This window comes from Vulpes lagopus, chromosome 10 (genome assembly GCF_018345385.1).
Source record: "Vulpes lagopus strain Blue_001 chromosome 10, ASM1834538v1, whole genome shotgun sequence".
In the NCBI taxonomy this organism is placed as follows: domain Eukaryota; kingdom Metazoa; phylum Chordata; class Mammalia; order Carnivora; family Canidae; genus Vulpes; species Vulpes lagopus.
In genome coordinates this window covers 56,699,748-56,711,911 of record NC_054833.1, presented here as the reverse complement: position 1 = coordinate 56,711,911, position 12,164 = coordinate 56,699,748, and the positions used below count along the sequence as shown (strand labels likewise).

At 53.5% G+C, this 12,164-nt stretch overlaps 1 protein-coding gene across 1 annotated transcript in view; it reads left to right on the top strand.

The window, feature by feature from the left end:
* The window catches only part of UBE2G1 (ubiquitin conjugating enzyme E2 G1), a 99,651-nt gene extending 93,033 nt beyond the window's left edge, over positions 1 to 6,618 (top strand). The window contains exon 6 of the mRNA XM_041770345.1: positions 3,556 to 6,618. The gene's annotated coding sequence lies outside the window, so the exon portion shown is untranslated. The remainder of the gene's footprint in view (positions 1 to 3,555) is intronic.
* The last annotated feature ends 5,546 nt before the right edge of the window (positions 6,619 to 12,164 follow it).

Below are 12,164 nucleotides of genomic sequence, written 5' to 3'. Positions count from 1 at the left end.
AGGGGCCCTGAGCTACAGCTAGGCCTGGTGTGGCCCAGCACAAGGAGGTCCAGCGCAGCTGCCGATGTGTGTGTGTGCAGGCCCCTGGTCCTCTCCCCCTAGTAAATGAGTGGGATTGTGAAGGAAACGCGTGGCTGGCCAGCTGCACGGGCTTTTGGCCGCGGCCCTGTTAGCCATCTGCAGGAAGTCCCCAAACCCAACTATTCTAGAACAAAATAAGGGAGAATATCAAGGTAGAGAAGGACTCATCAGGCTCGGAAATACCCAGAGAAGAGAAAAATCATAACTTTGACTACATCTGAACCAAAAACTTAAATATTACAAGACAGTGAACAAAAACAAATAGGAGACCTGGAACAGATAACTGTCGGGTGTTCAGGACTTGTCTCTAGCATCTACAGCAGCGTGGGCAAATCAGTGAGGAAACAGGCAGTACAGAGGAGGGTGATCTGCAAGGTAATGAGAGGAACTGGAAAGAAGGCTGATCGTCACACATTTGTCATCAGAAATGGGAAGCTGTGAGGAGGTGACATCAGAGCTGCTGGGTTGTCAAAGGTCAGAATGTCCCAGAAACCTGGGCACTGGTGAGGATTTGGGGAAATGTGCTTGGAATGCAGCGCAAGCAAAGGTGGCGCGTCAGCGCTGGGGAGCAGGTTGTTGGTATGGGGTGTGGCTGGAGACAAGTGGCTCGGCTCTGCAGACGTGCATTCACTGCCTGTGGTGCTGGCCGAGGTCTCAGAGGCCCCACAGCACAATAGGCTGGTTCAGGTGGCACTGTCGGCTGTTGTCTAGCAGTGCAGGGTGTGCCGTAGGCGAGTCACACATGCTTGCGGGTGGTTAGACCTCAAACAGCAGTCGAGCAGGAGAAGCCAGTTTGCCAATAAGAACTAATAGCAGCGAGTAGGACACGGTCCGTGGGAGTGACTCACGTGGGTGGTGTCCTTCCCGGCCATGGTGACAGAGAGGTTCTGTTAACACGTGAACTTGAAGAAATTACACACAGTTCCTAGAACTTGCAGTGGTACCTGGGGAGCAAGAGTGCGGCACACAGGTGTCTGTGTCGGGCACACTGGGCACCTGCCCGCCCTCTTGCTGTGCTTCTCACACAAGGTCACCCTTCCAGGAGTGTCTTCCGTCCTCAGCCTTCCCTCCTCTGCTCACCTGTCCTGTTGCAGGGATGGCGCAGACACGACAGCATGGCAACATGGAAGCCTGTCCATGAGAAAACGGCTCTCATGGTGCCCCGGTTCTGTCCCCAGGGGTCACCATGGACCGTAGCTTCATCTTCAGAACTCCGACTCCTCCCCTCATAGGTGTACACATGCCACGCCTGTGCCCCAGAGCATGTCTTAGGAATGTCATGTGGCCTCTGGATACCATGCTTGTTCCCTATGGTCTGTGTGTCGTGTTGTGATGCAGATGCGCTTTGACAGTCGTGTAATCTGGAGAAAGTGGGAGGTGACGCCCAGAGCAGGTGACTCTGAATCGCTTCGGTTCTCGTGCCTGGGGACGTGTCAGTCTGGGGCTCCTGCCGGGACCGGAGTCTCCAGAGTCAGTGCAGGTGCCACTTATGAGGGCCAGGGACCACCCCTCTTGGCTGCCATGTGTCGCAGGATCCTCGTGGGTAGGGGAGACGTGGAGCCTTCAGGGGCGTTTGTGTGAGGGCAGCTCTCAATGAGGAGCGGTGGACATCACTGAACGCTGACTCTGCTGAAGAGGTACTTTCACTAGTACTCTTCTCATCAACTGTGGTTTTGTTCGGAGGCTCACCTGCCTGAACTGTGGTTTTTTTTTTTTTTTTTTTTTTTTACTTTTTAAAAAGATTTAACTTGTGTAGTCACATAGGAAATGGATTTAATTCCAGTTTTAGAAATAAATGTTAGAAAAAAAATGTTAGGCGTTTAATGACTTTGAGCATCAGCCCCTCTGGAGCACTTTTCTTTTTAAAACTTTACGGAGGGGCAGCCCAGGTGGCTCAGCGGTTTAGCGCCTGCCTTTGGCCCAGGGCCTGATCCTGGAGTCCCAGGATCAAGTCCCACGTCAGGCTCCCTGCATGGAGCCTGCTTCTCCAACTCTGCCTGTGTCTCTGCGCCTCTCTCTCTATCTCATGAATAAATAAATAAAATCTTAAAAAAAAATAAAAAAAAATAAAACTTTACGGAGAGACAGTTTTTAACTGATTTTTTTCATGGCCCTGAAATTTCTCATTCACTTCCTCGGGGGATGATTCTAGAATCTCTTTTTTGAGCCCTGACAGATGAAGTGGACAGGGCCTAACTCAGGTGTGGTTTGGTCTTTGGAAAAACCTTCAAGTCACATCACCTGAGAGTCACACTGCCTGTTGTATCACGAGGTGTCTGTTTAAAGTCTTTGGATTTTCCAGCAAAATACGTGTGTGTGTTTTGTGTGTCTGGGCCGCGGAGGAGCTCGCGCCTGGTGTGCACCTGCTGTGCCAGAGGCTGCGCTGGCTGGGGGGAGCAGAGCCGAGGTTCTGCCTCAGGTTCTCGTGCCTGCGGACGTGTGAGTCTCCTGCTGTTGGCATCGTTTTGGGGAGGTGGTCCTCGTGCAGGGCACCTGGGGGCAGGCCCACTGTATGCTTTGGTGCACTTGAATTTGGGTGACGGTGAGGTTAGCAAATCCCTTCGGGGTTTAGAAGGCTTGCTGTGCTGTGGCTGACGTCGTTGTCCTAACCCGGCTGCCTGCTTAGGTTAGGAGCTGGACATTGTGCCCCCTGGGCCTCCGGTCATCTCGCGCTTGGCTTCTGTGTCCCTGGCACCATCGCAGCAGGCAGGGCAGGTGTGGGAGCATGTGCAGGGTGTTTGGGGCTCACAGTGGCACAGCAGTGGCTCTGACGCCCAGCCATCTTTGACCTACACTGGCTTCTGTTTTTAACTTTTGAACTGGAACCTTGTGTTTTTCTAACTTGTGGAGGAGGAAACCCTGCCCTGTACTAGCCGCGCCATGTGTCTCACACTTCTATGTAGGGGGACGCATCTTTGTGTGGGGCTGAGGAACGTAGCATGAGGTAAGGCTGTGGGCTGGGCATAGGGATCTCGCATGTGGGCTGAGGGCGTGAGAGCACAATGTATTGGAGACCATGGTTGGATCAGAGGGCTGTCCTGGGCTCGGAACCTACAGGGTTGGCTAAAACTCACCATGTTGAGACGTGTGGTGATCTTGTTTCTCTGAATCTGCCTTACAAGTTCCCACATCCCTTGACTTGCAAGTACTTCTGTGTTTGACTCCAGACGCAGCAGAATTCGAAGGACATTCGGGATGTTGAAAACAATGTCAGGTGGAAATGCTGCATGTCTGTGCTGTCCCGTGTGGTGTTCGCCACTCACAGTGAGCACGTGAAGGCGATTTTAAGTTGTATTCACTGTGATTTAAATTTGAAATAAAATGGCTGTATGTGATTACCATGTTGGACGAGCACAAGAGTGAGCTTAAAATGAAATTAAGAATTTGTCTCCAAAGAAATACAGGTAAAAATTTCTAATGAATGAATTCCTTTGTCGTTTGTGAAGTCATGTCATGCTGTTTGTTTCATTGTAGGTCTCCAACTGAGAAACATGGCACTGTTTTTCCTGCACTCTACCCACCTATTGCTGGACTTCTGTTGTAACAAGTTGGCGGACACTGGCTGGAGCTGGGCTGCAATAGAACACGCCAGTACCAGTGCTGACAAGAGCCTAACAAGTGCCAACTTACAGAGGATTACGCATTTTGAATTCTAATGAACTGTTTTAACCTTCAGGAAGAATTGTAAAGACCTGTACATAGCACAACATGATCCGGATAATATATATACATGTACATCCACAAATACACCTTGTACCAAATAATGCTTTCTTGTAGTAGAATAAGAATCGTGTAAATTCTAAAAGATTTTAGCAGGTTTTCTTTCCCTATTCATTGTTTCTTATCAGTTTAAAAAGACTCCTTAAAGCATGTCAGATGAAAAACAATTAGGATTAAAAGTTTCCATTTAATTTCCTTTAAACCATTGAGGCTTCATTAAACTCTTTTCACTTACTAAACTTTTGTATCTTCTTGTTTTGACATACCCCCCTTTGCTTTTCTCTCTTCTCTCTGCCAGAAAGTTTTCAAATCATTTAGTTCAAATACTGAAATACTTACTAAGCAACTACTTGATTTTTAGTGATGACTTCAGAGGAGTGGTCATCACTAGGTGCTGGTCCTTTTGTACTCTGGTTGCACCGTCTCTTGGATCGGGTGTAGCAATACCACATTTTGGCTGTTGAGAGCTCTTGGACTCACTCATTATCCCTGAGAACTAAAAAGAGTTGGTTCAGAATTCAATGTGCTGAAATTTGCCCCGGACAGTACAAAATTCTGGTCTGGTTTTGTTGTGCTCCCCCCCCCGGGTGTTCAGGGTGGATGGACTAGTGTATGCAGCTGCAGGCTTTCTGCTTCACCTGTGGGTTTGCTCTTATAGACGCTGTGACCCCCTCCCGGCCCCTCTCCAAGGCCCCTTGTGTTTCTCTGCCTCTATTCTTCGATACTGCAGATTTTTCTCATGTATTGTACAAAGAAATTGCGATGTATATTTTCATGTAATTTGATTTTGGAATTCTGTCACCTTATGTAGTGAGTTCTTCCAAAATATAATTTGTTTTCCAATAATTGTCAAGTTGTTGGCTTTTATTGTATTGAATGAAGGTTATGATACTGAATGCCAGAGAAGTGCAGTTTAGAAAAATCTCAGGTTGATTCCTTATGCAAACAGACTTAATACTTGAAAATCCCATGGCCATGGCAGTGTGTGCATCAGGCTCCACCTAGGTTCTTCTGTGGCTCAGAGCACTGCAGGGTGTGAATGCTTTGCTGTTTGACACATAGATTCTGTCGCTGACATAGTGCGCTTGGATTCCATTACTGTTTGGGCAGAAGTATATACTTCATGTCATGTTTTATAAAGTAGCTTCAGGAAATGATGAGGCGAGTGTGCAGCGTGAGCGGCAGGCCCAGGTTCCCCTGTGTTGGGTGTGAGGTTGGGTTTGGGAAGTAGTCTTTGGCCTGGAAAGGACAGGATGTACCAGAGAGACATGAGACGGTACCAGAGGGGACATGATTCCGTGCAAATTGGTGCGTCTCTGCTCCGTGGGGCTTGGAGCGATGCTTGGGCAGAGTGGAGGGGTCCCTGCGAGTGGCCTGTCCTCTGTGGACCTGCATGTCCTTCTGGAGCAGAAGTAAGATGGTTGTGGATGTAGACACAGCAGAGTGATTTTTTTCTAAGTCCCTGTCTGTTCTTCACTTTGAGGCATAAAAACCCATAAATGTGTTAATGATTGAATGTGAAAATGGTTTGTTTTGACTCATTGCAGCAGATTTTTCTCCAGAACTTCATTTGTGACTTTTTTTTTCCTCCAAAGACTGTAAAATGTGTTGCCCCAAAGTGCTGGTACTGCACACCCGCCTGGGATTTGAACGCAGTCCCTCTTACTCTTACATCAGAAGCTTTGCGTGGTTGCTGGTGGCAGAAGGGAGTCTGCATTTCGCTCTCCTCTTGCTGTGATTCTGTTAGTGATCTGTCAAGTTAAAACCTGGGGCTTGACTCTTCAGGGGGTAGCAAGTGACCGACTAACTCAGGGACAACTCTTACTGAACTCCAAGTGCCACCGTAACACAGGTACCTTGGCGTAACCGTGTGTGTTTTGGGGCTAGACAAAGGGGTTGAAGGGAGAGCCAGAAATGCGTGCCCCTCCCTTCACGCCCCTTCCTGCCTGGCGCCCTGGCATGCTGCACGTGGACACACAGGCCTTGGGAGGTGGTGTGACTTGCCCTCCTCCCCCAGGGGCGTCACCTGTGCCTTTCCCTGTGTTCATCTGACAGTGCGAACCTCACACCTCCACGTTCGATCGTGACCCACTCTCAGGTGACACCAATTAGGTGGCCTTGGTGCCACTAGCGCCTCATCACTAGTGTGAGGCGAGTCCTCTCCGCTTTAGGAGAAGGCATCTTCTCCCCAGCTCTGTGCCCAACTGTCAACATCCACACCGTCCCCAGGGTTTTGGAGCTGTTGGCGGTTTCCCAAATTGACTCCCGAGTTCCTGTAAAGGCTTAGAGATTTCAGTCTGTGCTCATCACGGGATGGATGATCTCCGTGGCTTTTCTGGCCTCATTTCTGTGAGTTTAAAATCCACGTGAGATTGGTTCCCTTGTCATTACGGGGCGGTCTCTCCGTGAGGCTGTTCCACTCGTTCTTTGACTACTTGGCTGTCCTGGTAACATTAATGGCCTTCATTCTCGGTCGTGAAATTTTATTCTGTGTGCTCACTCACCCTCCACAGATCTGCACATTTTGGGCTGTGGTACCTGTTATCTATTTTTGCCCGTCTGGTCTCCAGTTGGTGGAATTACCTTCCCTGTACCTGCCACTTCTCAGCATCTTTGAAATTTGACATAATGTTGCTTCATTCCAGCTTTTATTTCCCCTTTCTTTTCTTTTTTCTTTTTTTTTTTTTAGTTCTGTAACTTGTTGATTGTATTTAACTATGTTGAGTTCTGTTGTGATGTTTGCTGTATTGTAAAGCACCTCCAACATGTTGGGGGGGGGTGCTCTGTAAATCAATAAATGATGACTTAGAGGCTGTATCACGAGCTATTTTGGTTTTAGGATGCAGGTCTCAAAAGCAAATTGTGGGATTATTTCCAAACAGCACATGATACCAAAAGGTCCATGGGAATCTTGATAAAGAATTCTTAAAACTTCAAAGAAGGAACCAGAGGGCGGGAGGTGGACTTCCAACCTGATGTGACAGTTTTAAAATTTCCAGCAGGGCCAAGCCCTACTCCTCACCACGTGGTACGCTTGCTAACACGGGGCCTTAGGTGAAATGAGCACGGGTTAGCGCATGTTTGGGGGATTTTGTCTGTAGCCTGAACTGGCTCTACAGAGACATAAGCTAGACAGTGAAGAACCTAGACTGGAGTGTGAGCCGGAAGAGACTGCCGGCGCTCTCCACGATGCCATCTCTGTCCTCTACATGGATGGGCACATGTGGCTCAAATACCTGCCCAGGATCACTTAGCAAGTTAATGGCACAAAGGAACAAGACTGAATACTTTTTCCTTATTTTCTTACTAGGATGTCACAGTCTGGCCTTCACCCTGCACCCTCACGTGCAGTTCCCGAGGGTGTGTCTGTTGGGATGCACACTACCCATGGCTGCATGGCCTCCTCCTCCTCCTCCCAGAGAAAGGGATGAAAAGCCAGATCCCTAATCAGAGCTGAGTTAGAGACCAGAAGAAAATCCTTGAGAGCAGATTGGAGATCATTACCAAAATTTAATTTTCCTGATATATACATTTGAAATAAATTATAGAAGAGTCCAGATGATGTCCCTGCACCTCAGATGCCAGTTTTATGCACAATCCTCTGCCCAAGGTTAGAGCAAACAAGCTGCTTCAATTGCAGAGAAACAGGTGTTTGCCTAGGTAGGTCTACTGTCCTAGGGGGAAGGACCTTTCTGGGGAAGGACCCGCTGATTTTCCCTGTTCCCCCTCATAAACACAGACCTTTCTTTTTTAAAAAAATATTTATTTATTCAGAGAGAGAGGGGCAGAGACACAGGTAGAGGAAGAAGCAGGCTCCATGCAGGAAGCCCGACATGGGACTCGATCCCAGGTCTCCAGGATCACACCCTGGACTGCAGGCGGTGCTAAACTGCTGCCCAAACACAGGCCTTTCTAACAGGTATTCACTTTGTGAGCAAATTACTTCCAGGAGAAGGTACTTACAGTTGCTTGGTCTCAGATGTGTGTGACATAGCAGCCAGGGTAGCGCCAGGGTTTCCGTTGTGGTTTTGTTTCTGAATCCGCGTGCCCCACAGAACAGTGGTAAAATGATGGGAACGTTTGGAGTCCTGTCCACTAAATCAAGAAGCAGACACGTCCTAGATGCAGGAGCTGCACAGAAGGTTCCAGTAAGGTGCTTAAGTTTTCTCCCTTCCCGGGAGGAGTGAGCGTGATGGCGCTATGTGTTCACATCTCCTTTATCCCTCGTGGCCCAGAAGTCAGACTCCTGTTGTTTGAGCTTCTGCTTTGTAGCAGGCTCATGCCCTGTGTGCTCTGTGACAGACACAGTCCTGTTCTCACAGGGATCCTCCAGAGCAAGTGTAGAGCGAGCACGTTTGGGTGGGGACCTAGCTCCACAACCCTGCCCACATATAGGTGCTACTACCCTGTTCATGGGAGGACCAGCCCAATGATCCTCCTCCCCTTTTTACCGTGACGTGGCGCTCTTCCCCCAGAAAGAGTCTGCTCCCTGGTGCCCCAGAGGCAGCCAGCATTTATGTTCCTGCACCTGGTGTTTCCAGTGGGGACCACCCCACACTAGGCTCCACACTAGGCTCCTCTTCCTCCTAGCAAGACCTGGGCCAGGTCTCCAGTGAACTCTGTTCTAGTGCTCAGGTTTTTCCGAACGTCTATATTTCGGGTTGCGTCTAAAGTTGGGAGCACCCCTGAAGCCCATGGGGTGTTGAGTTAGGTCACCAAGTGCGAGAGATGCCCTGTGTCCCAGGCTGGACTCAGAAGGCCCCTCCGTAGCTCGGGGATTTCGAGCCAGTAAGAGTCTACTGGGAAGACAAGGCCCAGGGTCAGGTTCTGTTGGGTGCCTCTCAGAGGGGTGCGCTTGCTGCTGATGGAGGCTATGAGCAGGAGCCCTCTAGCCCTCGATGAGTTTCCATTTGGCTGTGGGCACCTAGGCCACGGGAAGGGCACGTGTTGGTCTCTCCCCGCACTGTGCTGCTCCGTGGTGTCTACCACCTTCTCTCGGGTGCACCGTGGGTTCTAGTCTCGCTCCGCACTGAACCCGCTGCAGAGCCTAAGAGGGCAGCATGAGCTGGCAGGGACATCACCTGCTGAGCCAGACGTGACCCTGGTCCTCCCGACTGTGGGTCCCAGCCCACAGAGCTCAGGGCTCATCAACCACGAGCTCCTGCTGTTTGCCTGACCCCCCGCTGCTGGGGACATCAGCTCTGATGATTCCTCCTAAACACTTGCACATCACCAGAAAGTGTTTGTAGGGCACTCTTAGGTAGACAGGCCACTTGTGGCTGTTTAAGGCCGGCCTGAGGACCCTGGGGGCCCACCGTCGGGCGCACCTCCCACCATGCTTGCCAGGCAGCAGGGGTGAGATCTGGCACCCCCCATGCAGCCTAGACCACCTGCTGTGCCCGGCCAGTGCCAGGTTGCCCTGCCTTCTCCGTCTGTCCCACTGCTGCGCAGACGTGGTCCCGACACGTCGTGACGCCCCTTCTTCCATCTCCCTGGAGCCCCTCTGCCACAGTCCCTCTTCCTCAGAACTTGAACCCCATGACCCTTTGTTTCCACGATCCAAACCCCACATTCCTTCTCCACACCTAGTAATGCTCCTAGGAGTGACCCCAAGTAGCACCTAAGGCTTCCTCCTTCCCGACCTCAACCCCAATCCCTGACTTCAGGCTTTTCATCCCCTGCAGCTGGTGTGTTTCACTCCCTGCCCTGGACTTCATTGCATGCTAGTGCTGCCCAGCTTAGGGGCTTTGCTGTGTCATCCTGACGCAGGGCCCACACTGGCCCTCGACCTCCCTGGGACCTGGGTCTCACGGCCCTACACCTGCCTCTCCCAGGTCTGCGCTTGAGCTGTCTGCCCCCGCACTCTCAGCTGCTGGCTGTGGCGGGAAGGCCCCAAGCCAGGCCAGCACTGTCAGCTAGGCTGGGTTTCTGCTCAGAGGTCGCCGTGTGCAGGTGCACAGAACACCCTGGGGGGGGGGGGACTGCCCCGCCCGGCGTCCCTTCCCAGGTCTCCCGGCTCCGCCTGACCCCAACCCCGAGCTGACGTCATCAGGGGATGTGATGCCTCTCTGCCCTTCACATCCACTTGCGTGGGCTTTAAAGGGCTAAGCCATGGCCTCTTCTCCCTGCTGGGGTCCTCGGTGGGATGCATCGTGGGGTCTGTAGGGTCTGTGGGGGGTTTCCGCAGTGGGGTGCACCGTGGGGTCCGCCGTGAGTCCCCGGCTGAGTTCCTGTGGCCTCTCCCGCTGCCCCAGCCCCTTCCTGCTGGTCACAAACGCGCCTGGAGACCTCCACCCCCTCCGGACCGTCCCCGGCCGGGTTTGTGCTGGCAGTTGCGCGGCCGCCGCGTGCACCTTGCTCGGACCGGGTCCGGGGCCGCTGGTCCGGCCTCGAAGGCGCGAGGGGAGGAGAGACCGCCTTGCTCCCCGCCCGCCCCCGAGACTCTCGCGAGACCCGCGGGCTCCTGTCAGCGTCCCGGCGGCGCGGCGCGGCGCACTTCTCGCGAGACTGCGGCAGGGCCGGCCCGACATGGCGGAAGGTAGGGTGTGTGCGGGGCCGCGCGGAGAGGCGCCGGGCGGGGCGGGGCGGAGCGGGCGGGCCGGCGGGGCGACGCGGGCCTCGGGGGCCGGCCGGGCGGGGGGCTCGCGGGGGGCTCGTGGGGGCGCGGGGGTGCTCGCGGGCCGCCCCGCCCAGGCCGTGCGGGCGGCGCGGGCCGGCAGCCCTGGCGCGGTGCTGAGGCGACGCCCCTCTGGCGCCAGTGACCCCGCGGGCCGCGGCGGCTGCGGGCGGGATCCCGGGCGGGCGGGCGCCGCAGCCCCGCGGGCAGCCGAAGGGGGCAGCCGGGGCCGTGTCTCCGTGTGTGTGCGGGCGGCGAGGTGGCGTCCGGGTGGGGGCCCGGAGCCGGGGGCGCCCGCTGCTGTTGCCGTCGCCCCGCGGTGGCGCGCTCGGGCCGGGCTCCTCCCGGGACTCGCCGCGCGCCCAGCGAGCGCGGTGGCTGCTCGCCAGCCGCGTTGTGGGCCGGGAGCTGCGCCTGCACCGAGCCGTCCCCCTCGGACCCCCCGCGGGCGGCCAGGGTCTCTCGCAGGCCTTTCCCGTCGGGACCGGACTTGGGAGCAGGCTCGTGCAGGGGCCAGGGCGGGGGTCGCGGCTGAGCGTGGCGGGAAGCAGGGGAGGAGTGAAAGGAACGAGGGACGGCGAGGGTGTGCAGCGAAGCTAGCTCGAAGCCAGCTCGGGATAAACCGCGGGTCACATCGACGTTGCCGGCGGGTGGTTGGGCACAGCGGGAAGGGCAGGGCGGGGTGTGTGAGGCGGGGACGGCGGTGCGGCGGGGCTTGCGGGTGTCCTGCGGGGTACAGATGGTGGCACTGCCCCACCTTGCGTCGGGCTCCCGCCACGCGGACCTCCTGCAGGCTGGGCACACGGATGAGTGGAGTTCCCTGCGGGGGCCTCGACACGAGCCTCCGGGGAGCCCTTCGTCCCCGCGGTTAAGTTGGCCCGGGATGATGGAGAGGGGAGTACAGGCCTGAGATTCTGACCTGACAGCTTCTCTTTTATTACCTTTATTTGTGTTTGAGTTTTCTGGCCTGTGTTGTGATTGAAGATTTTGGGAAACAGTGTTGCAAAACTTTGACGAGGAAGATCTGCGTAGGGCATCGAAGGTGTTACGCGAAGGAAGGCGAGAGTTGGGAGAAAGTCTTGGCGCTGTTGAGTCCTGCTTGTGCGTTAGTCAGCATTTGTCAGAGCTGGCTACCCTTGTTTTGAAATACTCATTTAAATATAAACGAATAGAAATCTGTGTCATGGAAGAGTGAGATTATCTGTGAGCGCGCCCTGTGGGAACTTCTGATAATGGTTTTGTCTGGGGGTGGAGTGTGTGAGCTGTGGGAAGTAGTGCCTAGGAGTATAAACAGAACCCGAGGGCGCTGAGTGGACAGTTCTCTTCCCCTGTGACTCTTCTAGTATCAGCCTTTTTTCCCCTTCTGTGCGTCCATGGGTATTGGTTTGACCGATGTATTTAGCTAAAATCTGTCCTAATATTACTTTCCTTTTTCACTCTACATGTGCAGCTATCCTACTAATATAAACTTGCTTCATCAGTCAAAAAAGTCCTTCCTATTTGGACTTCCTGGTTTTACTTTTTCTCCTTGATCTTGCTTCCTCACAGCCTACTTTTACAGTTTCCAGTGTTCCCTTTAAAACGTAAAATCAGGGCAGCCCTGGTGGCTCAGCAGTTTAGCGCTGCCTGTGGCCCAGGGTGTGATCCTGGAGTCCCGGGATCAAGTCCCACATTGGGCTCCCTGCATGGAGCCTGCTTCTCCCTCTGCCTGTGTCTCTGCCTCTCTCTCTCTCTCTGTGTATATCTC